The 26,135-nt window shown below is 53.0% G+C and overlaps 2 long non-coding RNA genes across 3 annotated transcripts in view; one reads left to right on the top strand and one right to left on the bottom strand.

The window, feature by feature from the left end:
• Positions 1-26,135, top strand: part of LOC139085428 (uncharacterized) — a 170,187-nt gene that overhangs the window by 129,158 nt on the left and 14,894 nt on the right. For both annotated transcript variants that reach the window (XR_011543687.1, XR_011543688.1), the window contains exon 7: positions 3,378-3,489. This is a non-coding gene — a long non-coding RNA (uncharacterized lncRNA). The remainder of the gene's footprint in view (positions 1-3,377; positions 3,490-26,135) is intronic.
• On the bottom strand, positions 7,105-14,262 carry LOC139085429 (uncharacterized). The gene is made up of 2 exons (XR_011543689.1): positions 14,125-14,262; positions 7,105-9,183 (listed from the first exon to the last, which is right to left on the bottom strand). It is a non-coding gene; the product is annotated as an uncharacterized lncRNA (long non-coding RNA).

The following is a 26,135-nucleotide window of genomic DNA, read 5'->3' as shown; positions in this document are numbered from 1 at the left end:
GAGAACAGATGGGAGCCCTTCACCAAAGGAAATTCAAAAGCATTGTTTCCACCAAAAAATTGAAGAGGGCTGCAGGATGGAACAACTGAAACACACCCACTCAGCCTGGAAGTGTGGAGTCCTTGGAAGACGGTCCCCACCAGAGCTTTTCTCGTCTTGGGCTCCCTGTGGATCTCGGCATCTCCTACCTTTTTCTCCGTCATCTTCCATCCGAACTTGCCAAGTTCAGGCTTTGAAGCATCTTAATTTTCTTGGAGAAATTGAAGGCGAGCAATGCCATTGAGAAAGAGCCGTCGGATGCACACGCTGGATGGGCCACCATTTTGGACGCACCGAGGGAGACAATGCCCACCTTGCGTCAGTGATAAATCTACACAATGCTCCTTTGGGATGGAGCGGGACCAGCAACGCCCCATCGGATACGCAGAGTCTGCAGTCTCACCGCGCCCGGGCAAAGCACTCAGCGAGCTTCCTGCATCTCGATCAGACGAGGGTTTGCGTAGAAGCTTCATCAGCTCCGTGGAGAGCTGCCCACCACTCCCTAGGGCTCGGGGGCGGCCTCGCAGAGGACCGCAATGACCGGCAGTTGCACCATACACAGGCATGAACACGTCCCTTAATTTCATGGCTTAAAGACACGTTAGTTGACCTCAGCATAATTCCTATATTTCAGTCATTTACATGTCATGACTCAGTACTCATTCATTAAATATAGTGCTTTTCAAATGAAGAACGGAGATGAAAATTTTTCTTAATGCTGACAAGTGATATAATTTAGTTTTATTTCTGGCATATCGCGGTGCCCGTGAGCCTGGCCATGGCTCAGGGTCTGTCTGTGGCGCCTTTGTGAGCTCCTTTTCATGAAGGGTTCCATTGGACAGGCCACTCTAGCTAGTTCTGGTCCTGGGGATCGGAGCCGCCCCCAGTTCGATGCTCGGTCCTGCCTGGTTTGAGCTGTTTGGCTCCGTGAGGGGATCATCTCGAGGAAGACACACCTGCTCCAAGGTGGGAGGTGTGGCCGGGGTGGGGGAGGGAAGGTGACGTGGGGAGGGCGTGGATGTCATCCAGAATCTAGGTCCTGGGGCCAGGAGGGAAGCGGGCAGAGGGCTGGAGCTGAGCCCGAGGATGGACGGGCCCTCTTTTCCTCAACAGTGTTTCTTGCTGGCCTTGCAGTCACAGACTGAGTTCAATGGCTCTTCCGAGGAGTGCAGCTTGGGACACAGTGACTGGCACTAGGCGTCCAGGGGGACCTCCCTGAGGGGGCACTAAAAAGCCTCCTTGATCCCGTGGATTTTGCAATACCCTGAAAACGAAGGTTTCATTTTGAAAATTGGAAAATATCCCACTCCCAATAGCCACCCAAACAGTTCTTCCCAAGGCTGGGACTCAGAGACACTGTGTAGTAACCAGTGCTCCTGCCCTCAGGACTCGCTCCAGCAAGGCCCAGCCGTCCCCTTCTGGGGGAGTTCAACACTACCTTCTTGTGATTGCCTTATTCTATGTGAATCTTAAGGGACAGTAAAACCATTTCACTTGATGGCGCAGAGTGCTCGGTAGAGAGCGGAGGAGATGGAATCTATACATTCGGCATTAAGCTTCTAGGGGGCTTTATTTTTTAAGAGACACTTTTTAAAGGAAGCTACCTTTTACATTTACCACCCTACCAACGCGATGGAGTGGCACGCCGCCCTGGACCCGCAGCCGGCCCTGGGTTCGAATCCTCGAGGAAGTCGTGGAAGCAAGCATTGGTTATCACTTAACGTAAAAAAGTCTCGGTGCCACGGAGCGTCTGGTACTAGAGGGGGCCTCTCCCGCTCTGAGAGGGCAGAAGGCATGGAGCATCCTCAGGTTGACTGTTCCCGTGGGGCTAAAGGGGGCAATTTAGAAGTGGGAGTGGGTGCACACAGGCTGCAGTGCGTCTGCAACGGCTCGGCGAGCCCCAGGCTGGGAGCCGGACCTCCTGGTTTTGCGTCAGGCTCTTTGCCTAAGTCGTTCCCTGGCGTGTGTCAGTTTCCCCAGGTGTCACAGGCCCAGATGGTCTCTGATGTCCCTTGTAGCCTGGATAATCTGCCATTTTCTTTGTTTGGACTGCTTTTTGGAACTGCCAGCCAGTGTTTCCAGAGCGCGGGCTGAGCGCAGCCTGCGAGCCTGGGACATGGGATGGGACTGGGCGAGCTTAGGAAGGCTCGGTCTCCTCCTGCACGGGGCCTTGTGGGCGACGACGCACAAGAGGCGCCTTAGCAGGGCTGGGCGGACTCAGTGAGGACTTCCTGGCCCAGCGTCTCGGAGGAAAGGGGTCTGGGCTCAGCCCCTAGCGGTGCTAGAGACTTAAGTACACGCATCGAGGCAACTGATGTCACCCTGAAGGTGGTGTGGTGGATGCCAGGGCCTGATGGAGAGGGAAGCAAAGACACAAGGAAATCACTTGGAGTCACTCCCATTCCATTTACCCCGTCCTGTGACCTCAGTGACCTCACTCAGGGCACTGTCATGCTGGAGAGCTCCAGCACAGTGCAGTGGGTGGGGTCTGCGGGGGTGGGGCCGGGTTGGGGCTGGGGAGGAAGTGGCCTCTCCCCGTCCCAGCCCAGCTCCCTCTGGCACTCCTGGGCCTGGAGTGACCAGGGCCACACTCAGCTGAATTTGGAGCTCAGAGTCTTCCTCTGGAAAGGCAGCTAGTGTCCCTGCAGGTGGTGTTTCAGGAAGGGCTTGCTGCTGAGTTGTTCCCCAGCTCCGGGGGGTTGAGTCTCCCCCTTCTTGTGTGCACACTGTTGGCCCCCTCGTGGGCTGCACAGCTTACAGCAGAGCTGAGAGGAGGTGTGGACTGTCTTTGGCTGCACCTAGGCAGTCAGGGCTCTGCCCACATCCATGGGCCACCAGGGTCCACGTTGGTGGTCATGACGGGGCTCCTCTCTCCTTCCTCATCATCCACCCACAAGCTGGACGAAGGCCAGCCAAAGGGCTCAAAACGTTGGGACGTTTCCAGTCTTCATTTTAGCCTCAAAAGTGAAAAATGTGCCGATGATTTTCTTTCTCCCCTCTGTCCAAATTCTTATTTTCTGGGCCCCAGGACTGGCTGTGTAGAGAAGTGGTTAGGGACAGATTCGGGAGCTTGGGGCCCAGCAGGGAGCAGATGGAACCCTCACAGGGGCCCGTGGAGAAGGGTTTAACGAAAGGGCCAAATGGAGTGGGTGAGGGTTAGGAGTCCGTGGTGCGGGGCGGTGGGGGCTGCCCTGGCCTGAGTGCTAAGGGACAGAGCAGCTTGGAGCCAAAGACAGAGAGAGCTGCACGGAGCAGGTCACCAGCACTAGCATCCCCACCAGGGGAAGCAGGGAGAATGACGACCCCACCTCTCTCTCCCCACCCCTCACCTCTTACAGGGGCTCCCAACGGCTGAACCCGGCTGGAGGCCCAGGACGCCGTGGAGGGGCAGTCTCTGTGCGGAGAGAGGATCTGGAGAGGCACAAACCCCCAAGCCCACGGCAGACTTGCGTAAGTCACTTCACCTCTGTGTGTCTCAGTTTCTTTATTTGGAAGATGGGGAATAATGATGGTGCCCATCTCATAGTGGTGAAAACGACATGAGACAATGTGGGCCAATCCCTGAAATGTAATTGCAAGGAGTTCACATGTATTTAGGAAGACCCATGTTCTGTGCTGTACGCTGCTCTAATCGAGGCCTTATACGCGGCAGCTGAGTGCCATGCTCTGTGTTTGAATCCTGGCAGCTTGATGTCTGAGAGCTTGCTCTTGACCCCTGCCCTGTACCATCTGGCCTTGGAGTGGGCTTGTGATGGTGAGTGTAATGAATGACTTGTTGAGGAGGACTGAGCGTGATTCAGGGGCCGCCTCTGAAGACCCAGGCTGGCTGCGTTAGTGGGTCTGTGCTGTGGGGAACCTGCGGGCAGAATCCGAGACGGGTCTGTGTCAGGTGGGGTGGGACCCCGTGGAGGCAAGGGATGCAGGGAGAAGCAGTGACCCCCAGCTGCTGGGAAGGAGAGGCCTCCTTAAGCAGGATGTGAGGCCTTCAGCTCTCATTCTGCTTCTTGTATGTGTGTGTGGGGGCGGGGGGCAGAAGTCCCCAACCTTCCTAATGGTCCCGGGAACAGAGCCGTCTGAAGCTTGGCTGCTTAGACTCAGAGTCCAGTCTTTCTTGAGAAAAAGTCCCACTACTATGGGACATGTAGCTCCCTTCAGCTGGGCAGACCCTCCACCTTGGGGAGGCCGGGGGCCAGAAGCGCCCGCAGCCCTCAGGAGGGGAGCTGGTGGCTGGGTCTGTCTGGGCACCAGCTGCACCCCTTACCTATGGTTCCCTGAAAAACAACCAATGTGTTTTGATGATTTCTGAAGAGTTTAAAAACAATATACTTAATTGCTATGAGTAATTTCAGAGCTCATTAATGTAATAAATCTCTGGAGAGAAATATTCTTAGTTAACGATCAGCATAAAATCAGAGAGTCTCTGAGAGTAGCTGGGAGCTCGGGTTCACTCCGCAGTGGAGACAGAAGGGTGGGCACAGCCGAGGGAGGAGGGCTGTCTGGTAAATGACAAGCACCCACACCTGGGCAGCGGGTGGTGCCAGCTTGGCACTGGGCAGAGCTGCTCTCTGCCACCTTGTCACCCAGAAGCAGGCTCACTGGCATCATCATCATGAAAAGGTTTCATGGTCTTGGGACTTGGAACTCCAGCTTGGTGAATTTTATTAAAATTAGAAAAGAAAAAGTGCCCACAAGGCGTTGGGCAGCTCCCACGAGACCTCACTGAGTGCTTTTGGGAGCCTCGACCTGCCTGACGTATCCCCAAGCCCAAAGAGAATTCCTGAAGTCTCCAATGCGCTCCTCCCTTTGCCCACGTCAGGAAAACACTGCTCCGTCTTTCTGGTTATGTAAGCCAAGCGTCTAGGGCCATCCATGGCAGACTGATGGCATAAGTGGCTAAGTCCTCACCCTGTGTCATGCCCCGTTGCATCACTGCTGTGGCCCTGAGTCTGGGATCCATCCTGTGACTTGCTCTGGCCAAAGGGTGTTAAGAAACAAGACAGAAGCAGCAGCATGAAAAACACTTTTCGATTGGGCTCAGCCATGCTTCCGCCTTGGCCGGCACCGTGAGACTACGCCCAGGCTGGCCTACTGGATGGGCAGGGGCCAGGGATGCTGGGAAAACAGCTACGATGCGCAGAAGGACTCCGCACAACAAACTCTTATCAGGGCCAAAATGTCCACAGTGCCCAGGTCCAGAAAATCTGCTCTAAACTTTCCCTCATCGGTGGGTGCACTTCACAGGGTGCGAGGGCACAAGTCAGGGGCCTGTGGACTGCAAAGAACTATAAGCGCCAAGCTGCTAACTGTACATAGTCAGACCACAGAAGTGCCCCCACCCCAAAACAAAGAGCCAACCCAACAAAGAAACAAAGTATAACAAACCAAAAAAGGGGAAGAAAACCAAAAAGTCAAATATGAGATGGTTCTAATGGCCCCACCCACTTCCCACCCACCTGGTGAGTGTCACCCCAGAATGAGCTTTCCAGAAGGGGAAGGGCAGAAGGTGCAAGATCTCGAGTTCCGCCTGCCCCTCTTAGAGTGAGCCCCTCAGCGCACAGGGGGAGGCCCTAGGGGCTATAGACGTTGGTAGTTTCCATGACATGGTTCCTGTGGGCAAGCAGATGGCGGCATCTCGGGCTCCAGGGAAGGAGCAGAGATCCACCTCCAGGCTGGAGGGATTGCTGCCCGAGGGGCTCTGACTGGGAGGGGGGCTGCTCTGCCTCACAGGGGATGCCTAGGGGCATCCAGTTCGGCAACGACCCCTTGAGGGACTTAGAGTTACAGCCTGTTGACATGAATCCATTTAAGGGATTTGTCCGTCAGTCAAACAGGAGCTGGGCCGGCCTGGGTGGGAATGGGTTCCAGGGCGCTGGACGTGCCAGGAGGGTGGTCAGTGGTACTCAATCAAGGAGGGGTGGCTTTCCCCGCAAGGGCATTCCGGCCTGCTTTTTGCCCCAGGAATTTTAGGTTCTACCGCAGCAGCGGCAGCTTCGTGGGCCGAGGATGCTCCTGGACCACTGCCCAGCCTGTCCCCGTTGTCTTCTGGGTGCTCTCCTGAGTCCAGGGGCATGAGGGTGCAGCTAAGTCACCTCCCTTTTCTTTCCCCTCTGCTCCTGGTGGCCCCCGGCGTGGCGGCAGGGCTCCGGGAGGGGACGGCGCACTTTTTCCTCGTGAGATAAGCTGCAGCTGTGCATGGGAAGTGGGGGTGGGGACATGGGAATGGGGACACTCCTGCAGAGGCTGCATCTTCATCAGCTGCATTGCTGGAGCAGGAGGGCGCCTGGCCTCACTGTGGTACCCGAGAGAGCCGGGCTGCCACAAGACTCCCACCGTCCCAAGAGCCATTGTGGAACACCTACACGATGGCACGAAGAAGCACGCAGCTCGGGGTGAAGAGGAAGCTGGTGAGCAGCCCTTGTCCTAGTGGGGTCTTTTAACAAATTTTCTGTAAGACTGCTTTGCGTATATTTCAGTGCTGTGTCATTATAAAAAGGAAAGGTTTCCGTCAGGGCCCGTGGTTCTAGGAGGCCGCAGCCAGATGCTGCCAACTTTTAATGACTGTTCGGTACGACCAAAGCAGAAAAGGACAATCAACAGGAGGGGCAGCCTGAAGGAAGCTTCCAGCTGCAGGGTAGAGGAAATGTGCTGTCTGGGGTTGCCCAGGACCTCCCCCGGCCACGATAACCACAGGTAGGCTTTTGGATGAAAGAATTGCAGCCACGTTCACACGGTTGGTGTAATGAAAGTGGGAAAAGTCTGAGTGATTGGAAGAGTGCTGTTGCCCTTGATTTGGTTTCTGCTGGAGAGAGCCAGCAAATGCTCTTTCCCTAATGGCACTGGCTGCTTTCCTCGAAAAGCAGGAGCCGCAGCCACGGCGGCCGACCTCGGACCATTGAGCAAGAGACCAGGAGGCACGTTTCCTTGCTTGCTCTATTCGAAGCAGACTTACTCTCGCCTCTGGTAAGTCTCGAGAAAACGCCCTAACCCCTCAGACAATGACATTACTGTCACCTGCTTAAAATAGTATGACGTTCTTCAAGTCTTAGAATACCCTCGAGGGCTCTCTGTTTTCCATGAAAGCATTTATTTCAGTCAAAATACTTCATGTTTTTCTCCACTCTGACACTTCACCAAAAAGGAGTTGCAAGAGAATACAGCAACTCAAAACCACCATGTCATTTTTAAAGAAACCATCTCCCTTTCGACGGAAAAACCTGACTCCTTGGGTCTTGTCGCTGGGCGGGTGTGGCCCTGAGGAAGAGCTGGCCTCTCAGCTGCCCGTGTGGCTACGGCGTCTTTGGGGTCTGGAGCCTGCCTGGGAGGGGCTCCGGGAGCCCGTGGGGCTGGGACCCCCGGCCCCGGCCCGAGGTGCCCTCGCTGCCCTGTTCCACCTGTGCCTCTCTTCTTCCCTGACTGAGGCAGGGCCAGGTGCTCCTCCCAACCCCCTCCTGCCTCATCCGGGAAGGCTGAGAGGGCTGCCTTCATCACTCGCATGATGAACCTTTTGAATATGCGGACCTGGGCTCCTGGCTGGAGATGTCATGTCTTCCCCTCCGTTGTTAGTCTGGAGACAACACGGCCTCCCCTGGTTTACCTGTGTAGTCCCAGGGCGTCTCAGGTGCCAGGAGCCGCTGCCATGATCGCCTTGTCTCCTGTCAGATGTGGTTGGCGAGAGACGAGGACAGCATGACCACTGGGCACCGCACACTACAGAGGTCAGCTTGCAAGGACAGCAGGACGGCAGTGATGTGGCCGTGACTAGTTGTCAAGTGAGTGGAGAAAAAATCGGGAAGGAGGGGGGAAGTGGCAGGCAGGGCGATGGAGGAGGGGGACCGGGAAGAGAAAAGTCCTGTCCTTCTGATGAAATATTCAGTGCTGTCGGTGCTGTTCCATAGGCTGTTCCCCCCAGGGGGTGTATTTCTGGATCATTCTTCAGGCCCCTTGTAGGCAACTGGAGCACCTTGTCTAATAGATCGGCGGTGCTCATCAGAGACATCTGTGATGCGTTACCAGTGGTTTCATGTGGAGGGCACTGGCGGGGCCAGGCGGGTTTTATTGTGTGTCGGCATCACGCACGTGCACGCACGTGTGCAAGCAGGTCCTTGCTCCAGGGACATCCGCCATTCCTGCCCCAAATGACTTTTGCCTCGAGCGCGCCACCTCTCTGAGCCTATAGAACTCCGAAACTGCTGTATAGTAACAAGTTTGTGAAATTTTGGAAAGGAAACCACAGTAATGATGCCAGTTCTTATGATCATAAATAATCATAATTAACAGGACTGCTGTATATTTATGTTGGTTTGTTTTCAGACACTTTTCATTTTATTTTGAATTTTTTCATATTGTGTTGACTTGAAACACTTCTGTCTATAGCGTGGCATGCTCTGCAGAACACTGGAGAGCAGCATACTTTATTTGTCCTCAGAAACAGACCACAATAATGTGGTAACTTCTATCTGCTGGCAGGTTCACAGAATGGCGATATTAGTCTCGTCGAAACCGCCCTGTACCGGGGAGAGAGCATCGGAAGCCGGTGGTTCGGAGTTTGCTCTTGGACCAGTAATGTTTTTCTGACTTTCCTCTTGAGTCTAGAGAGCTGCCACAGGAAGGCACATGTACATATTTTTCAGTTTAAATTCTTGATAAGCTTGAGTAGGATAACTTGACTATGAATAATTGCTCCACGTCTGAAAATGTATGATAACTCCTGATTAAAAGCATGGGACGGAGAACAATAGCCCTCGTTCTGACGCTGGAAGACAGGCTGCGGTCTGGGTCCTTCGTGATCAATAATCTATAACCCATACATTGATTCTGGGGGGAACGTCTGGTGAAATGCTCAGAAAATATAGCATCACGTGAGAGGGCTGCAGTGCTCCCCGGCTTAGAAATGAGATCTCGCTTCCATCAGTCTGCTGTCAATAAGCGTCCGATTGCTTTGCTGGGGGAGGAGTGCACCCACCGGACAGTAGATTTCCAGTTGTGAATTTACGGCTGCGTCTCTCTTCCTCTAAATTTTCCCCTCTGCTCCCCGAGGAAGGGCTTGCACCACGACACTTCCTCTGTGACAGTCACTCCCTCCGACTCCCTTGCTCCGCCGGCCGGCAGACCTCGGACAGCTTCAGAACGGAGCAGTCTTTCCAGCTAGAAGAAACGAAACAAAAGTTTGTTTTTCCTTCTTTCCCTCTCTGGCTTTCCCTGGGTTGTGATTTTAAACTTTTAATATGTGCATACTGGTGAAGCATTGTCCCTACTTAAATTATTTGTCTCCCTGTATGGCAGTTTTGTTGGGAAATGAACTACTCATGTAGCTTTTAGAGTCACCATGGGTTTAAATGTAAGCCTTAGGCCAGGTCTACACAGGCAAAGACCACAGATGATTATGATTATGGTTCCAAGCTCTCCTTTCCTGTGATTATCAGGATATTTCATCCAGAAGCAATAGCAATTTTATTCTTTTTCTTTAATTTCTAAATTCAGCGTCCTCTGACCAACGGGGCTCCCTAGCCGTGGCCTCAGTGGATGTTGGGTGCCTTCCACCATGATGGTTCCTTGACTCCAGGCAGCTGGGCCTGTTCCACTGTCCAGTGTAGGAACTGATCCCAAAGTGCACTGGAAGGTGGAGGCCCCCAAGGGAGCAGGAGGGGTGGTGGATAATCTGCAGAGATGTTGAAGGATGAGAAGCGGCAAGGAGACAGCCCAGGGCCTGAGTGAGAGGGAGCAGCTGAGACCCCGGCTCCCTCCCTCAGCTCTGGAGCAGGTGCCATGCTGGCGCCCCCTGGAGGTCTGGAGAGACAGCACCAGGCAGCGACCATGGAAACTGATGGGCCAGGGTTGCTGAAAGAGAGGAGAACACAACGCGGTGGCCGGTGGCCGCTGCTGCGTGGTGTCTGCAGCGGGTGATGGAATGGTCCGGGAGTTTGGAAAGCTCCCGCTGAAGACTTCTAGGGAGAACTGAGGCTGCCTTGCGGACGGCAGGGGAGGGAGCCGGGAGCCGGAATCAAGGCGGTGGGACTACAGGTCATTGTAGTTTTGGTGTTTAAAGCCACTGTGGCCCCATTTAGCCTCCTGGATGCTGGTGACACGTGGGGTCCTGGTATCACAGCCTGGCCCAAGGCCAGACCAGTAGCTGGAGCAGCCGATCCATGCTTCTCTCCATCCTGCCCGTGTATGCACGGGGCCACACGACCCCAGCCCCCAGCGCTGTGCCAGAATGCGCATTCGCTCTTCTTGAAAGCACGGCAGGAGCTTTGCTCTCAGCTGACTCACTGAGTTCTCTCATCAAGGTGGACCCCACAGCCCAGTGAGTGACGGCTGTTCCATCTGGCTGAGGAAACGCTGTTAACATTGATATTCTGATGAACTGGCAAAGATGGAATCTTCTTATTGCTTACTCTGTACCAAGCTCTTTACAGGCTCCCTCTCATCCTTTTAACGACTCTCTAAAAGAGGTAAACTTTCTCGTACCCATTTTACAGATGAAGAAACTGAGGCTTAGAAAGTTGCAGCCTGTTGCCCAAACTCACACAGCTGGTGGAACAGGGGTTTGACTCCAGCAGCCAGATTCTGGAGCCTGTGCTGTTGGCTTCTTTGCAGCGTGATGGAGACCTCATCCTCAGGTACTTTCCCGGGGACCTTGCTTGGCTGGGGGATCAGGAGCACTGGGCCAGGAGCCTGGAAGCCTGCGTTCTCCCATCTCTGACTTGCTCTGGGGTCTTGAGCAAGTTACGTCCGCTCTTTGGCTCTCAATTTCCTCATCTGTCAAACAGAGGCGGGGACCGGATTAACCCTGCGAGATGCGCCCAGTGACCACATCAGGATGTTCTACTACAGGCAGATCTAGGACTTCACTGGGGCCCTTCCTGAGGCCTCGTAGGATGAAACAAGCTTTCGGGTGCACGCTGGTCCCTTGTGGTGCTGCAGAAACTGCCCGAGATGTCACATTTCTCCACTGACACTGGAGCGTCAAGACCAAACAGGGTCAGCGTGCTGACTGCGGCCCTGCGGCCGGTGACTGACCCGCGCGCGAGCGCTCCCGCCCAGGCGTTCTGCCGGCCTCTCTCTGCTGCAGCTGCTGCCTGCCTCTGACCTCAGGGCAAAGGGACCCAGCCGGCTGCTTAATGGGCCCTGGAGGGAGCCTTGTGCAAGGACCTGGGGAGCCCTCTGGAGGAGGATAACCTTCTTTAATCTAAGGCTAAACTTTGCTCTCTTGGATAGTGAACGTTCTGAAGGTGGGTTTATCACCAACACTCTGCCTAGAACTGCTTGTCCACTTTACGTAGCGTCTGGGGCCCCATCAGTTGAGGGAGCTGAATTCTAAGGCGTTTTGAAAACTCGTTTCAGAAAGTACCATGTTTTTCAACCTGGGGCTGAATGGGGACTTTGACCCTGCAGAGGCCTCTGTGCTGGTTATTGCCCCCACCCCACCCGTCCCCAGCTGTCTCTGCCCTTCCCTGTGCCCTGGAGGCTGGCTCTGTGGGCTGCCCTCCCTGGCTGATTCTGACTGGACTCGGCCATCGGAAGCCCCAAGAGGAAATGAGAGGCAGGAGGCAGAACGAGGTGGGCTTGCTGTCTCGGCACTCGCTGCTTCGGGGCACCCCGGGCTTCAGCTCTTGTCAGGGGGCCTTCCTCTGAGGTTCCGGTGTGTGCTGGGCTCTGGGAACACTGCTCCTCCCTGGTCCCTCTGGGGCCCCACCATCCCTGTTTCCGCCCTTCACCGAGCCCACACTCCTCTCTGTGGCTGCATCTGGGATGACTTCAGGTCCTGTTGCTCCGCGCCTCCTGCAGCCTCTCTCCACTGAGGCAGGCTTGGGCTCCCCGTTCACCGAGGAGGCTGACACCCAGGAGCTGTCGACGGCCGGTCACGGAGCAGTTCTATGTGGTAGCTGGGACTCAAACCGACGTCTCCTGATTCCACATTTGGTATTATTTCCACAATTATTCTCATGGGGTTGTTAAGCTTACTAAAAACTTTTGAGTGTTCATGACAAGGGCTTTCTTCAATATTTAGCTTGGCAAATAGAAGCAAACCAGGCATATAATTCACAAATTTTCCAGTTGTTTCCACTGCCATAGGCAATAGCCCTCATTCAATCTTAAATGAGAACCTATACATTTGAAAGAATATTAATGATATTGAGATACATAGGAAGATGCTTATTTACCCTGTTGACCAACATGAGAAAATAAAGGAAATGATGAGCAGAAGACAGTGGATGTGTACTTATGTGTTGTGATACATGCAGGGGTAAAATGAGTGGTACAGCGTATTTTTAATTTGAGTGTAGTTATTACTTGTGAAAGTGGAGACTAATTATGCCGTCTCGACTCGGGCATCAGGAGAGAGGGTCACGAGGAAGCTGCCCCCTCGCGTTGCTCCAAGCAGTGCAGGCGGCTTCTCTGCCGGGTGGGTGCTGTGATGGGTTTCTGCAAGGAGACTTGCAGGACTAAGGGGAGGCAGCGTTAGCTTCCCCGGTCGCCCTCTCCTCAGATGGCCCATCCAGGTCCGTGCATAATTGCAGCTTCCCCCCGCCACTTCTCAGTCTTGCATCTGAGGCTGTAATTCAATTCCCCCTGGGTGGACATCACAGGGGTCAGCCCCCAGGAGATGCATGCTAGGTGTGGCGAATCTGTCCACAAAGGTTTTAAATCACTGGGCTAAAGCCGATGCCGGGGGGTCCTGGGCTGTGGGTAGGCCCCGTGTTACCGCAGTCACAGTGAATTCTAATTACAGGCCCTAAGTGGCATCCCAAGGTGGCTACAAGCTTCAGCCGGGGCGAGCTGTTATCTTGGTGGCTGACACAGACGCCTGACTCATGAGGAGGGGCCCTCCCAGCAGACCTCAGGGAGGAAGTGGTGGAGAAGGGCCGGCTGGTTCTCCCCTGGGCGGAAGTCATTCCCCGCCTCAAGAGGGTTCTGCTCAGGCCTCCCGTGGCATGTTCCTTCCCCCCACCCTCTGCTCCTTATCGCAGAGAGTTTCTCTGCAGATATGAGGGACCTAAGGCCCTCAGGTCCAGCCAGTGGTTCCCAGTGCACAGCGGAACTATCTGGAAAACCCCAATGCCCAAGTGCACCCCAGACAAATGAACTTAGAGTCTCTGGGGTCCGACCCTGCTGATTCCATGAGCAGCCAGGGGCGAGAGTCACTGCTCCAGGTTGTAGTTGATGAGTAAGCTTGCCTGCATTCTCCCCTCAGGAAGGAGCTTTACTGGGGCCTGGTGGGGCAGGAGGGACACTTACCAGAGGCAGCCTCTGCCAGGTGACATTTGTTAGCTGGTAACCTAATCACAGCTCCAGGCTGGATTCTCAACCTCGCAAATCCAGAAAATGGAGTTTATTCAGATTCTGAGAATGGATCTTTCTTTTAGGTCTAGACTCACATTAGTCAAGGTCGTAAGACTGATGTATAAGCCCAGAAACACAACGTGTTACTTAACAGTGAGAAAGATAGTGGTATGAAAACTGGGCTTCTTTCATCAGTATGAGCTGGTCTTTCTTGGGGCCAGGCTGTTTTCTGGTGACCATGTCTTCTACCTTGTCCCTGGGCAGGGAGTTGCACCAGTGGGTGAAGTGGGCCAGCCCATTCTCAAACGATGTATTTATTCAAACAAAGCTTCTCCAAAATGGTTTGATTTTTTTGGCTCTGACATTTTACAAGCCTGATAAACTAAAATTTGCTCGGAGAAAATGGACTGTGCTGGTTTCCTGGGCCTTCCTGGATGTTAGGGGACTTGACACCTCCTGGGTGCCTCTTTGAACAAGTGGCATGAAAGGAGAAGCCAGAGTAAAGCGGGGAGGGGGCATGCACCTCAGGGACAAACGCGCTGCTTTGGGGCCTCTCCTTTCACAGAGGGGCCGGCTCCCCAGAAGCCTGCCTTCCATTCTCACGACGTCTCGGGAACTGCAAACGTTTCCAACAGGCCAGTGTGCGGGCTGCCAGCAGGGCCGGAACGGGCCAGGCCGGGGCGGGGTGTGTGGTTTGCAGGTCCAAGCGGCTCCCGGGTGGCTCCCTGTTGGGGATGCCCAGAGAGCAAGGCGGGGGAATGGGCTATGTTGGCTGGTTTAGAAACAAATGAGAAAAGCTACCTTTTGCATTGTCGAGGCCCGTCGAGTTCGATGACAGCGGTGTCTAACAGAATAAATGGCAAATGCGTTTCTTTAACGCCATCTTCTCTCACGGCGACACGCATCCCGCGCGGTTCGCAGACGCGCGGCCTGAGCGGCGAGCTCCTCCTGCTGCGCGCGGCGGCGGACCTGTTAGGGAACCAATCCCGCCCTCCGGCACCTCGCTCCAAGTTTCAGCTGAAGTCAACGACTTTGAGGAAAGAAGACTTTGGATCAGGCTGCTTAGCTCCTAACCAGACAAAGCGCTGCGCCCCTACCCCCGGAGGGGCGGCGGGTATGGAGCATTTCCGGCTCGGGCAGGGGATTGGGACTAGTGACCAGGCCCTGGGCAACCTGTCCCAACCAAACGTTGGCTGCGGGGTCAAGGACTCTGTAGCCGGACCGCCTAGTCGTGTGACCGTGGGCAAATGGCTGAGCTGCTCCGTGCCTCAGTTTCCCCATCTGTGAAAGGGTGCAGTGCCAGAATGTAACTGACATCCTAGGGCTGCTGTCAGGGTGAGAGGGGCCATTATTTTCAAGGAATGCTTAGAAGCGCTTGGCACACAAAACGTGTGATGTAAGGGTTTGTTATGCCAGGTCATTTATTCCGCAAATACTTATTACATACACTTATGTGCCAGGAAAAATTCTTGGTGCTTGGGGTTCGACCTGAGTGAGTCAAAGTTCTTGCCCTCCTGGGGTTTACGGTCTAGCTGGAACAGTAAGGAAGCGAGGATTTTGGACTGTCATAGGCACTGTGAAGGACAGCGCACTTCAGACGGATGGGTCACAGAAAGCCCGTCTGAGCAGGGCACATTTGAGCGGGACCCCGGGGATGGGAAGGTGTCCTCTGTGAGCCCAAGCCGACGATGGGCCCGGCCTGTGGGGCCAGCGGTAGGCTGGCAGGGGCGGCACCTGAGCGTCAGGCTGAAGGTGCCGCCGAGGCATGTGGGCCGCCAGGCTCAGAGGCCATGTAGGGACCACCTGTGTCCCTTCCTTTCAGCTCCTTCTCCGAGTAGAAATACCCCAGTGAACAGACACTTGGCGAGAGCTCAGGGCCAGCAACCGCCTGTCACCTGCCTTTTCAGATTGTCCTGGGCTTCTGTCGAGCTTCGTTTCCAGAAGCTGACCCACCCAACGCATGATTTTGAACCTGTTGTTCTGTGGGGGGCACATGGTCCACTGCATTGTCCATTCCCTGGGAGGGGACCCACCAAGAAATTTCTCATTTTGGATCCACTGCCTTTTTAGTTTACGGACAAAGTTTGCACAGGTTTCATTTTCCTCTTTGCTGTGGCCTCTGGGAAGCTCAGAGCCATGCTTTCCATGTCCCTTTGGGCACTGCGTGTCTATGCGACTGTGTATTAACCTCATTTCTGGCTCTGGTATTGATTTTCCTCCTCTTGCCTTACTCAGGTTCTTTCGTTTCTTTACGTCACCTGTTTGTTTCGTGGGCATCCTTTTGAGAAGGGAGCAAGGAGTAAAGGGAGGAAGAAGGAGTGCCTAGCTAAGGATGCAGTCACCAGTAAGAGGCTCCTGCCACGAAGGTGGGAGCCCGGTGGGGCGCTCATCCTCCAGGGAAATAGCCTGCAGGGGAAGACACGACGGGGCTTCTGCCTGTGCTGACCGTGCAGCCGGCCAGCCTTGGCAGTGGGTCCGGGGCCTCTGGCTGGTGCTCCTCAGGGCTGGAACATCTTTCTGTGTGTAATGCGTTGTTATATGTTTAAAGATGCACACTTAAAAAAAATACAATGTGTCCCCAAAGGCCAGACGACCCCTTCACCTGGTATTCACCTGAAGAAAGAATGACTGAACGAAGATGGGGGCAGGGCCGGCTGTGCAGCGCCTACACAGAAGGAGCGTCGGTCTCCAGTGCCATGCTGTCCTAAGGGACTTCCAAGGGTGTTTTTGACCCCACACACATTTCTCCGTGTGTGTTGTCTTTGGTACCCAGCTTCACATAAGTTCTAACTCCACTGCCTGTGCAGACAGGCGGAGGATGGCTGCAAGACGGAAGCGACTGCTGAGTGTGACACAGTCCTCGGGCTTTTGTTTTCCTCTGACAGCGCCGTCCCCAGTCCACCCCCGGGAGAAGAGTGGCCAACCCCTGCCAATCTGGCTCTGATCCCCACGGGACTACTTGGGTCAACAGAGCATCCTAGGTCACCTGTTGGAAGAGGAGCTTGAGGCTGGGGGCCAGGGGTGGGTTGTCTTGGCTGGAAGTTGGGGATCTGGTATGGCTCCATCTTATGGAGACCTGTGGTGGTGAAAATTTGGGGCTATTCTGTTCTTTTGTTTGGGTCCTTTGAGCAACACCTCTCGTGATGCCCTTACTCTGGCTCCCCTGACATCAGGGGAGAAATGGCTAATGGTGGGATGCTGCCACTCCTGCACCCTCCATCTTTCTTCCCAATTGAAGGAGAAGGCACCCCCTCGGGTCTGGAAGCCAATGAATTCAGCAGAGGTTGGGGAGCTCAGAAGCATCTAGATGAAGTTTGAATGTCTGAAGATGGGTCCATCAGCCTTAATTTGCACTGCATCACATTTGCAAGTTGCAAAATGGAATTTGCAATTGCTTTTCGGCAACATTCAAATTAGCACTTCTTAGCATATTAATGAACTACTTTTTTTTTTTCATTATGTGACCAATTTTAATGTAAATAGCGGTCTCCATGCAAAGATTAGGTCAGTGTTTCCTGAGATAAAGTTCTGAAGCCTCCTATGGAGGCTGAGAATCTGGCTTTTGGATGGGGGCACGGCTTCAGCCCAGAGCAGTAGCCCAGAATGGGGGGAGTTTTCAGACCCCTTGGCCTGGCAGGCTTAGGTCTGGGGTGAGGTCTGGGGACAACCCTGGGAGAGGCTGCAGGCCCTGTGCCTGAAGAGGCTGGAGTGTCAGCCAGAAGTGCAGGAGAGCATCTTCATCTCCACATCTGAAAAAGAGGTCAGGATGAAGGGCATACGCACCAGATCACTTTCACACCCACAAAGGGAGCGACTTTCTTCAAAATGGGTCAAAATCAGCTTTGATGGGGTTCCATGTGACTTCCCCTTTCCTGTATTGACGCTCCTCTGGCATAGGCTTCGAGTAGCTGGTCCAGAGTTCTAAAAGAGCGTTGTCCGCAATTCAGCTGAGCATCTTCTGGAGCCACGTCGGCATAAAAGGGAAGGATCCCTCCCTGCAAGGATCTTTTAGCTCCTGGCCGTGAGCAGCCCAGTGATTTGATCCAATGCGCACAGGAGAAGAAACCAGCAAAGGGGGCTTTAAAATGGGTCCAGAGACCACCGAGTTGTGCACCGCTTGCCTTCTGCAGAGCCAGCAGTCAGAGGAATGAGAGGGCTCGGATGGGCTCCCAAACCCTGGAGTCAGAAGAGAAACTGGAGCCGGAGAAGTCTGCCTGGGTGGTCTCCAACCAGCCACCCGGCTGACGCCGACGGGAGCCCATGGCGTGGGCTTCCTGACGGAACGGTGGCCTTCTGCATGGGAGTGACGCAGCCACACCAGGCTTTCAAAGACAAGGAATGACCCCAAGTTTTCTAAGTGGCAGTGCTTTCTTGGTTCATTATTCAAAATGAACTGATTATTCATCCCCAGCTTGAATTACCAGCTAAATAGTATTTTCCTGCTGAGTGTACATTTGTAATGCTATCCATTTCATCCTGCGTGATAACATTACATTCCGGGGCCTTCAGCTACCTATTCTTTACTATCTATAGATGGGTGCGTGGGTGTGCTGATTGCATTTTAAAAACAAGAGTTTGTGTATCTGATGGATCTGGAAATAATCAGTAACTAAGGTAGCAGAGGGAAAAAAAAAAATCCAGCTCTTGATGAGTAATTTTAAAACTGTGAATACTTCACAGCTTGATAGATTCCCAGGGAAAGAGGCCTTCAGTCACAGTGTCTCCCAAAATGCAACTAGGCCAGCAGGTGCTTGTTTTCGGAGACCTGGGAAGCTGATATGCATTTCGTTATGTGAGAAAAGAGCCCTTCTGCTTCCCATTGTTCCTGTGAATATATAGCAACCTTTATGGGTCCATCAGTCCATCAGTGAACAACTCCCTTTAGTCAAGACTCTTCCAGAGGAGCCCAAGTCAGATGGGCTTGTCAAACTACAGATTATCATGGCTCATGTAACTGCAAATCCCAGGGGCAGAGCTTCAGGAGTGGCTGGATCCAGGGGCAGGAACACCATTAGCAAGCAGGGTTTAGCTTTGATTTCTTTTGCCTTGACTCCATTTTCAGGCAGCTTTAACTACAAATCTCAGGGGCAGAGCTTCAGGAGTGGCTGGATCCAGGAGCAGGAACACCATTAGCAAGCAGGGTTCAGCTTTGATTTCTTCTCCCTTGACTCCATTTTCAGGCAGCTTGGACTCTCTCTTTGTGGCAAGATGGCTGCCAGCAGCTCCAGATGCTTACCTTTCCTCTCAGAAACGCCAGTGAAAAGATTCTCTGTCTAGACAAAAACTTGTTATTGAGTCAGGCTGTCCCTGATTAGGTCCTACACCCACCCCTGAGCCAGTCACAGTGGCCACTGGGATGTGATGTCCTCATTATCTCGGTCTGGGTCACTTGCTTATCCCTGGAGCTGGGGAGGGTTTAGCTCCACCCCAGACCACATGGATGGAGCATGGGGGAGGAGAGATTCCTCCAGGAAAGTCGGGATGCTATTTCCAGTGAAAGCAGGAGAGTGGCTGGGCAGGCAAAACAACAGATGTCCACCCCAACAGCTTTTCAGTTAACTCTTCCCAGAAGTCCAGGAGCAAGCTATATCCAGAGAACAGAAAAGGAGGCGGCTTCTGCTATTTAACTATTTATATTTTCCCGGCGAGAGGCTGGCCCCCACTCTGTGGGTTTCCTTTTATACAGAGGCTCGTAAGTTTCACCCCTTATTTGCAAGCTCAGAGCATCTGCCAGGCTCACCTGAGAGAAGCTCTGAGCAACTCTGGCAGGGGACAGATTGCCTCGGAAGCCTGCCTGGGTCACTGGCTGGGGATCAGGGCTGGTGCCCTCCTGGGCTCTTTCTGCTCTGGCTTCCTGAGGATCAAACGGCTGCTCATGGTCAGAAACAGGGTCTAGGAAGAGTCCTTCCGGATGGTCACCAGTTTTTCAAGCTTCTTTGACAGGTGGCTGCATTCCCTTGTCCTCACGTTCGAGACCTTGGCTCCCAGGATGTTTTCTGGAACGTGTGGCTCATTGGGTGGCTATTGAGTCAGTCTTTTCTCCTCTAATTCTTGCAGATTTAGCCATTTGGGTCCTGGAAAGGCTGGAGCAAGCAACACATCATGTCTCTCCATTCAAGGCCTGGGGCTACAGCTGGGAGCCTGTCTCTGTCCCCTTGTGTCTCTTCTCCCTCCTTCTCCTCTTTTCTGCCCTCCCCTCGTTCCCCTCTCTTCTCCATCCTTCCTTCCTTCTCTCCTTAAACTCTTCCCTCGGATACGGCCTGGAAGGAGTTACTGGTGGCCTCCTAGTCCTTTAGTCAGGGCCACTGTTCCATTTTCTCTGGGTGGTCATAGGCTGGGAGGAGTGTAGGATGGGTCTGACGAGGAGAAGGAAGAGCCTGGAGAAGCAGGTCAGGAACCACCCTCCAGCTCCTGAGCTCCATAGTTTCACCCGGCCCCCTCGGGATAGCTGGAGCGTTTAGGGGGCAGCTGTTGGCTGTGCCTTGAAGGACGCATTGGCTGATTCAGGCTGGGGAATGACCTCCACGGCTTGTCCTTCACTCCAGGTGTTCAACCTCTCATCCCAATCGCCCGTTCAGAGTACGCCGTCCCCTCGGAGGCCGGGTCGAATCCCATGAGGTCCATTCATAGGCAGGGGGCCGTGGACACCTCCTTCCCACTTATTAGGGCAGAATCGCTCTGACAAAGCGGCAATGGCCCGCCAGAGCCTCATTATTTTAGGCTTCATTGAAATGCGCGGCAGAGCCATCCCGGTACTTTATGTACTAAACTTAACTACAGTAATGTATTCAAATCATTCTGAATTTATCTAGACTGAGCATCCTTTTCTCCTCCTCCTCCTCCACATATTTTTTTAAAGATAGCAAGTGTGCTTTTTGAGACAACAGCTAAGGGCTACCTATTCTGCATGGAGGGACAGGTGACCCCTTTCCCAGCAGCGGCCACCAGGGCTCACCTGATGGCAGTCGTGTTTTGGGGCCTGTGGTGCTCTTTCTGGCTCCATGTCCCACCCTCCTCCTCACTCCTTCCCACATCCCCACCCTTGCTGGGAAGTGCACTCTGGAGGGGGAGTGGCCTGTGGAGGCCGGAGAGCAGACTCCAAACTGGGGAACGGAACCCACAGGGGACGGAAGGGTGCGCCGAGGGCGGAGGAGTCTGGGAGAGAGACCTTGCCTGGGAGGTAGGAAGCCAGTTCAAACCCTAGTTTGGACATTACCTTTCGGGGTGACTTGGGTACACTCTGTCCTCTTCTCTGGGCCTCAGTTTCCTTGATATGAAAACTCCTGGTGGTGAGGGTGGTGCCCTTGAGCTGGTTCAGGGGCTCTTGGCCTGGGATCTGTGCACAGGTTTTGGAGACCCAGGGACCTCCCCAGATTGTAAGCAACCTTGTGTTTTTCCTAGGGGAGAAAGTCCACAGCTTTCACTGGATTCCCAAGGGTTCTTCTCTAGCAGGGGCTCAGAGCCCTCATGTTTACCAGCACCCAGGACCCCAGGCGCCTTCACAGGCATCTATTCAATGCCTTGGTTTTATAGATGACCAGTGACGCTTAGAGAGGGGATTGGCAGGGAAGCTGGGGACAGTTCTGACGGGGACCATTCGAAACTGATCTCTGCGAGGATCCAAGTGGAAGGAGCTGGGAAGTACCAGCTAGGCCCTACTGGACTCTCCTAGAGCCTGACCTTCCCGAGGGGCACTGGGGATCCCAGTGGCGAGGAGAGATGTGAGGATAAGTGAGGTGGGAACCACATACAAACCAAAGCCCTGGGCCAAAGTAACCAGAATTGTGTGGAATTGCTTAGTGACCATTGTCTGATGTGTGTTTCCACCTTCACGTCTGCCTCCCAGCTACAAGATGCGGGCTCTGGTCCACCAGGGGGCTCGAGCACAGCTGAGGACTCAGGCTGCTCCTGGACCACCCTCCCTCTGGCCGTAGGCTGTATTCTTCACAGTTTCTGTTGCAATGGGCGTCTCCTCATCTCTTCAACAGCTGTGACTCTCTTCAGTGTCCCGGGCCTCATGGCCACGTGAGTAAGCGAGCTTCCTTGAGCTGATGGAGGAGAAGCCACCCTCTCTTCCCCTCCCAGGTGGCATCGTCTGGTCTTCCTTCAGCTTCCTCCTGAATTTGCCCCCTGCTCTGTTTCACTGGGCTCTGGCTGGAGGCAGACTCCTGTGGGTCGTGTTCTCTGTCGTCCTGTGGCTTCTCTTGGTGTAAAACAGCTGAGCCCCCAGCCCTTTGCCTGGGCTCCTCCGCAGTGGAATATGTAAGTGGCCCCATGGGAGTCTGTGCAGCCACAGGTCAAGTTTGGTCCCAACCAGGAAACCCTGCATCTCCCACCAGTAGTTCAACATCCCTGCTCACCTGGAAAACGTTTATCTGCAGCCTTTCCAACCAGAAAGATCTTCCTGAGGCATCTCTGATTAGTGTTTATCCCCAATACTTGAGCGAAATCAACGCTTTCCCTCTCCAGTCATGAAAGGACCATTCATATAGAATTTTTTTAAAAAAAATTTAGTTAAAAGGTATAGTTCTATGGTCTTTTAAAAGGCAAAGGTGAGCCGGCTCTGTCGTTACGGAAGTGTCATTCTGTACAACTGAGAAAGAAGTTCTGTGTGCTCACCATTAAATAAAATTTTATAATGAAAATTTTGTCTTATGAAGGTGAAACTTTGAGAACATATTAGAATTCTCATTTTTCTATGCATAGCAATCAAATGACCTTCCCATACTGCCACATAAAGTATAGATTTAAAGTTAAATGATCCAGTCAGTCATTTACCATTTTCTTAAAGAGTAATTTCTTCTGTAACTATGGATGTTTACATATGGTTTTCTTTTTGGTATTTACCTTTTAAGAATTGAAGAAAAACTGACATTCTTTTTTGGAACTGTTTTTTAATAGCCTTTGTTTATTTTTAATATGTGGCGTTCCAGGCCCTTGCTCTAATGATTTTTTTCACACTGCATTGATAATTAAATTCATTCATTTTCCCAGCTGCACAATTCCTTTAAATAAAAAGTTATGGGTAATAACACCTCTTCCGCTCAAAGTACAGAGGAGAAAAGGGCATCCCCCAGCTGTCTGTCGGGGGAGCACACAGATCGCGCAGGTCACGGGGTACGGCGAAAATGTGTGCACAAATCCTCAGGATGTCAGATCTTCTTGATTTGGAGATTCTGACCTGTGGGTTTTGATTTTCTGATACTGGAAAACATGCATTTTTTAATATTCATAAAGACATAATTTATCTCCATCTACCCTGTTCAGACTTTTAGTTCATAATTTGTAGTAATCATGTCATCAAAAGCGCTAACGGTGCTGGTTTCTCTGAAATGATCGGAGACGGTTTGCATGCTGTTTCCAACCAGCATCTCCATAAGGAGGGCAGTAAAAGTGAGCTGAGATATTTAGTGACATAAAAAGAACCGTGTAGATTTGTGAAAATGTAAAACTGTGATCATGCAAGAGGTTCTTGAAGTAATGAGAGGAACGCTTCGTCCCTGGGCGAGGGATTCACTCGTAGCTTCTGTAATTTCATGGATGCTATAAGGATTTGGTTTTTACACATTTTAATTTAGTCCAGAGATGTTCCTATTTTAATTATCCATACACAAGGCCACGGCATCTTTCTATGGTTATTGCTATATGTTACATTTATATATCGCAATAGCAACTTGAAAAAACCCCAACAAAATGCTTTCACCTACATGACCAAAGGGTTATACTCATTTGTTTTAATGACACTGTATGGACCTCTGCATTCTTAAATAGGATTTTTAAATACACGAGTGCAGACACTCATGGATGTGCACACAGACACACATGAGAGAAGAACTGGTTTCATGTCCCCCTTTTGTGAAGAACTGGGACATGCTTTGGGGGAGGCCCCTAAACGGGGATGCCTCGAGCCCCTTGCTTTCCTTGGTAACATCAGAGGCACAGAATCGGGGAACTTGAGAGCAAAACTGGTTCCCGTGAGCCTCAGCTATCACATTTCAATATAGAAAAACCCATTTGGAGAAATGTGATATTTTAACTATTGTATTGGGCTCAATCTGTAGAAGTTGGCAAGGAAAGAGAAGAGACAAAAAGACATATATATAATCTATAAAGTAAACATATATATAAACCTAAACATTTATAAATATACATAAATAGATAATATATAAAAAGGCCAATCTGGTGGGAGCACATGTTTGAATCACCAGCTGATCCGCTCTCATGCTGCTGTGAAAAAGTGGCCAGGGGCTGATTCTGGTTCTATCCACAGAGAAACAGGAAGCAGAAGTTGGTTGCGTTTAAGCGAATGCCCCACAACCCTTCTCCCCTGAGAGGCTGTGGGATGTCAGGGAAGGGCGTCATGACCTTCGCTGGCAACTCTGCAGGAATGCCTGGGGGTCTTCCAGAAGCAGGGCCCCCCCATGTCACAGGCTCAGAGGAAAGCCTTGAACCCTGGCCAAATGTCCTGGTCCCACAGAGGAGTCCCTGGCCTCATGGGCAAGCACAGTCAGAGTGTCACCCCCTCTCACCCTGCTGACCTGCCTCAGACCACACTGACCTTTACCTCAGCTTGCTGCTCCCCACTGTTTAATGGGGGGACACCTGGCTCCGGGGAAGGAGAGGCATTAAGTGAATTAAGCTTTCAGGATCCTTGGAGGAAGGGCTTATCCCAGAGTCACAAAATGCATGTCTGAGGGGCCCAATCTACCCACAAATGTGTTCTGCTCAGTTCTCAGATTATTTAAAAGAAATATGAATTTGTTACTAACATTTACTAATTGGAGGTTTCACATAGCTATCTGGATTTCTGGCTTCATTCCAATATTTGGATGTGCTAGGAACATGGGGTCCCGTGTCCATACAGAACAATTTCTCGGAGCTGACCGTCTGCCCCTGTAGATGCCGCCGCCCCCTCCCAGGCCTCTGCGGACCCACTCCCTGGGCCTCACACTGGCGGGCTTCCCCACCCGGGTTGTCTGTCGGGCCCTCCTGCTGCTGCAGGTGTCTATATAATAGTAGTGTCTGTTTGGGGACGGTCTGGCCACCGGCTTGAACCACCCTGCCTCCCCTCCCTGTGCGGCCAGCCGGGGTTTGTTTCAAGTGACAGCTGGGCTGAGGAGCGCCAGCCACGTTGCTCAGACGTGGGATCTTTCATCTCGTCCACTGGGACCATGCTCTTTCAGCTCAGACACAGCCGCGCTTCTGAGAACACGATCCTCCCAGCCTTCTGGAAGGACCACGGAAGCTGACATGAAGGGGTTTAGTGCACGCTCCCTCGCAGTCTTCCGCAGCTGGGGTGGAAGGCTGGATCCGCGCCCCCGCCTCAGGTAGGCGTGCCTTCCTTCGGCATTTAAAGATGCTGCTGCCTCTGACATTGGCACTCGCTGAGGTCTGGGGGTCTCACAACACTGTTGTTTCCAGTGATTTATTTTTTTCTTTCCCTCGCTGCACTAGTAAGATGTGTGTATCGATTCTCGTGTGTGTGTGTGTGTGTGTGCGCGCACTGCATGCCCAGGTGGGGTCTCCGTTAACTCTCTTCTTGTCTAGCACAGGGCATGAGCTGCAGGTGTGGCTGGCTCTGGGCAAGGCTGTCCCCACTGCTGGGCTACAGCTCAAAGGCCCTGTTTACTGTCACTCTCCCCCGCTGGACCCAGAGTTCCTGGAGCAGAGGGCCTGTGTTTTCATCTTTGCGTCTCCAGCACAGGCTCAGTAACCGAAGGTGACTAAATGCCTGGATGGATAGATTAATGGTGAATCGGTTCTGTCTCCTCCGCGTTGAATGGGAAGTTGCTACATTAGCATAACTCTTGTGAAACAGCAGCCTGGTGGGGCGGTTGGAGAAGCGGCCTGGGCTGGAGGTGTGTCAAGAGGGCCTGGGGCTCTGCCCTCTCAGCCATTGCCTTTCCTAAGAGAGGGAGGGCCTGGCCGGAATTTCAGGGCTACTCTGCTTGTTGAAACTCCTCATTCTCCTCTCTCCTCCCTATTCCTGGTGCTGTCTGTTCAACTCAAGCTGGCCCTGGCCCTGGAACACGGTTTTCTTAAGGGCCTCCAAGACCTCATGCTGGCCTGAGCTGGAGACCCCAGCACATCCTTGTCAGGGAGAGGGGTGCTACAAAGCCTTCGCTATCAAGGAGAACTTGCTATCCTGAAATCACTGGACATGTGTTCTTCTTTTCCAGCATTCTCTGTGAAGTGCCTGCACCTGAATCCCGTTGTGGTCATTGTTGGTGCTAGGACCTGGCTCGTGGGCAGAGAGCACCGTTATGCAAGTCCATGGCTTGCATAGAAGCTGTGTGCTGAGATGGCAGTCACCTGAGGGCAGCAGCCGACCCAGCGGGATTTGGTTTTACTGGGAATCCATATTCAAAAGCTTTGGCTTTTGTGCATTGTGTCTAAGGGAAACGAAGCTAGTTCAGCATTCGAGGCCCCAGGAAGGATGTGGGTGAGGAGCGCGGGCTGGGCTGGCAGCTCTCGGGACCACTGTCCTGTCTTTGCCTGTCTGAACCTACTAGAGAGGTCGCAGGGGTAGGAATCTAGGGAAGAAGCTCAGGCACAGCTCAGTCCTCACGCACCTGTGGAGGCTCACGTGTCCACGTCTCTGCCATACCTGCCCCCTGCCTCCGCTCCCCAGAAGCTTCTGCTGCTTAGCAGTGCTCACATGTGCCTAGCCCCCAAGAGCTGCTGGTTCACCTAGAGTCGCTGTCTCTCTGGGCATCCGGCTTTTCTTGCCTCGTGCTGTCAGGAATGTATGCCTATTTTACTCCCCCGCCCCCCGACCAGACTGTGACGTCTTCCAGGGCGAGGCTGAGATC

This window comes from Equus przewalskii, chromosome 9 (assembly GCF_037783145.1).
Source record: "Equus przewalskii isolate Varuska chromosome 9, EquPr2, whole genome shotgun sequence".
In the NCBI taxonomy this organism is placed as follows: Eukaryota; Metazoa; Chordata; class Mammalia; order Perissodactyla; family Equidae; genus Equus; species Equus przewalskii.
The sequence above is the reverse complement of the archived record's forward strand: the minus strand, read 5'-3'. Positions and strand labels throughout refer to the sequence as shown.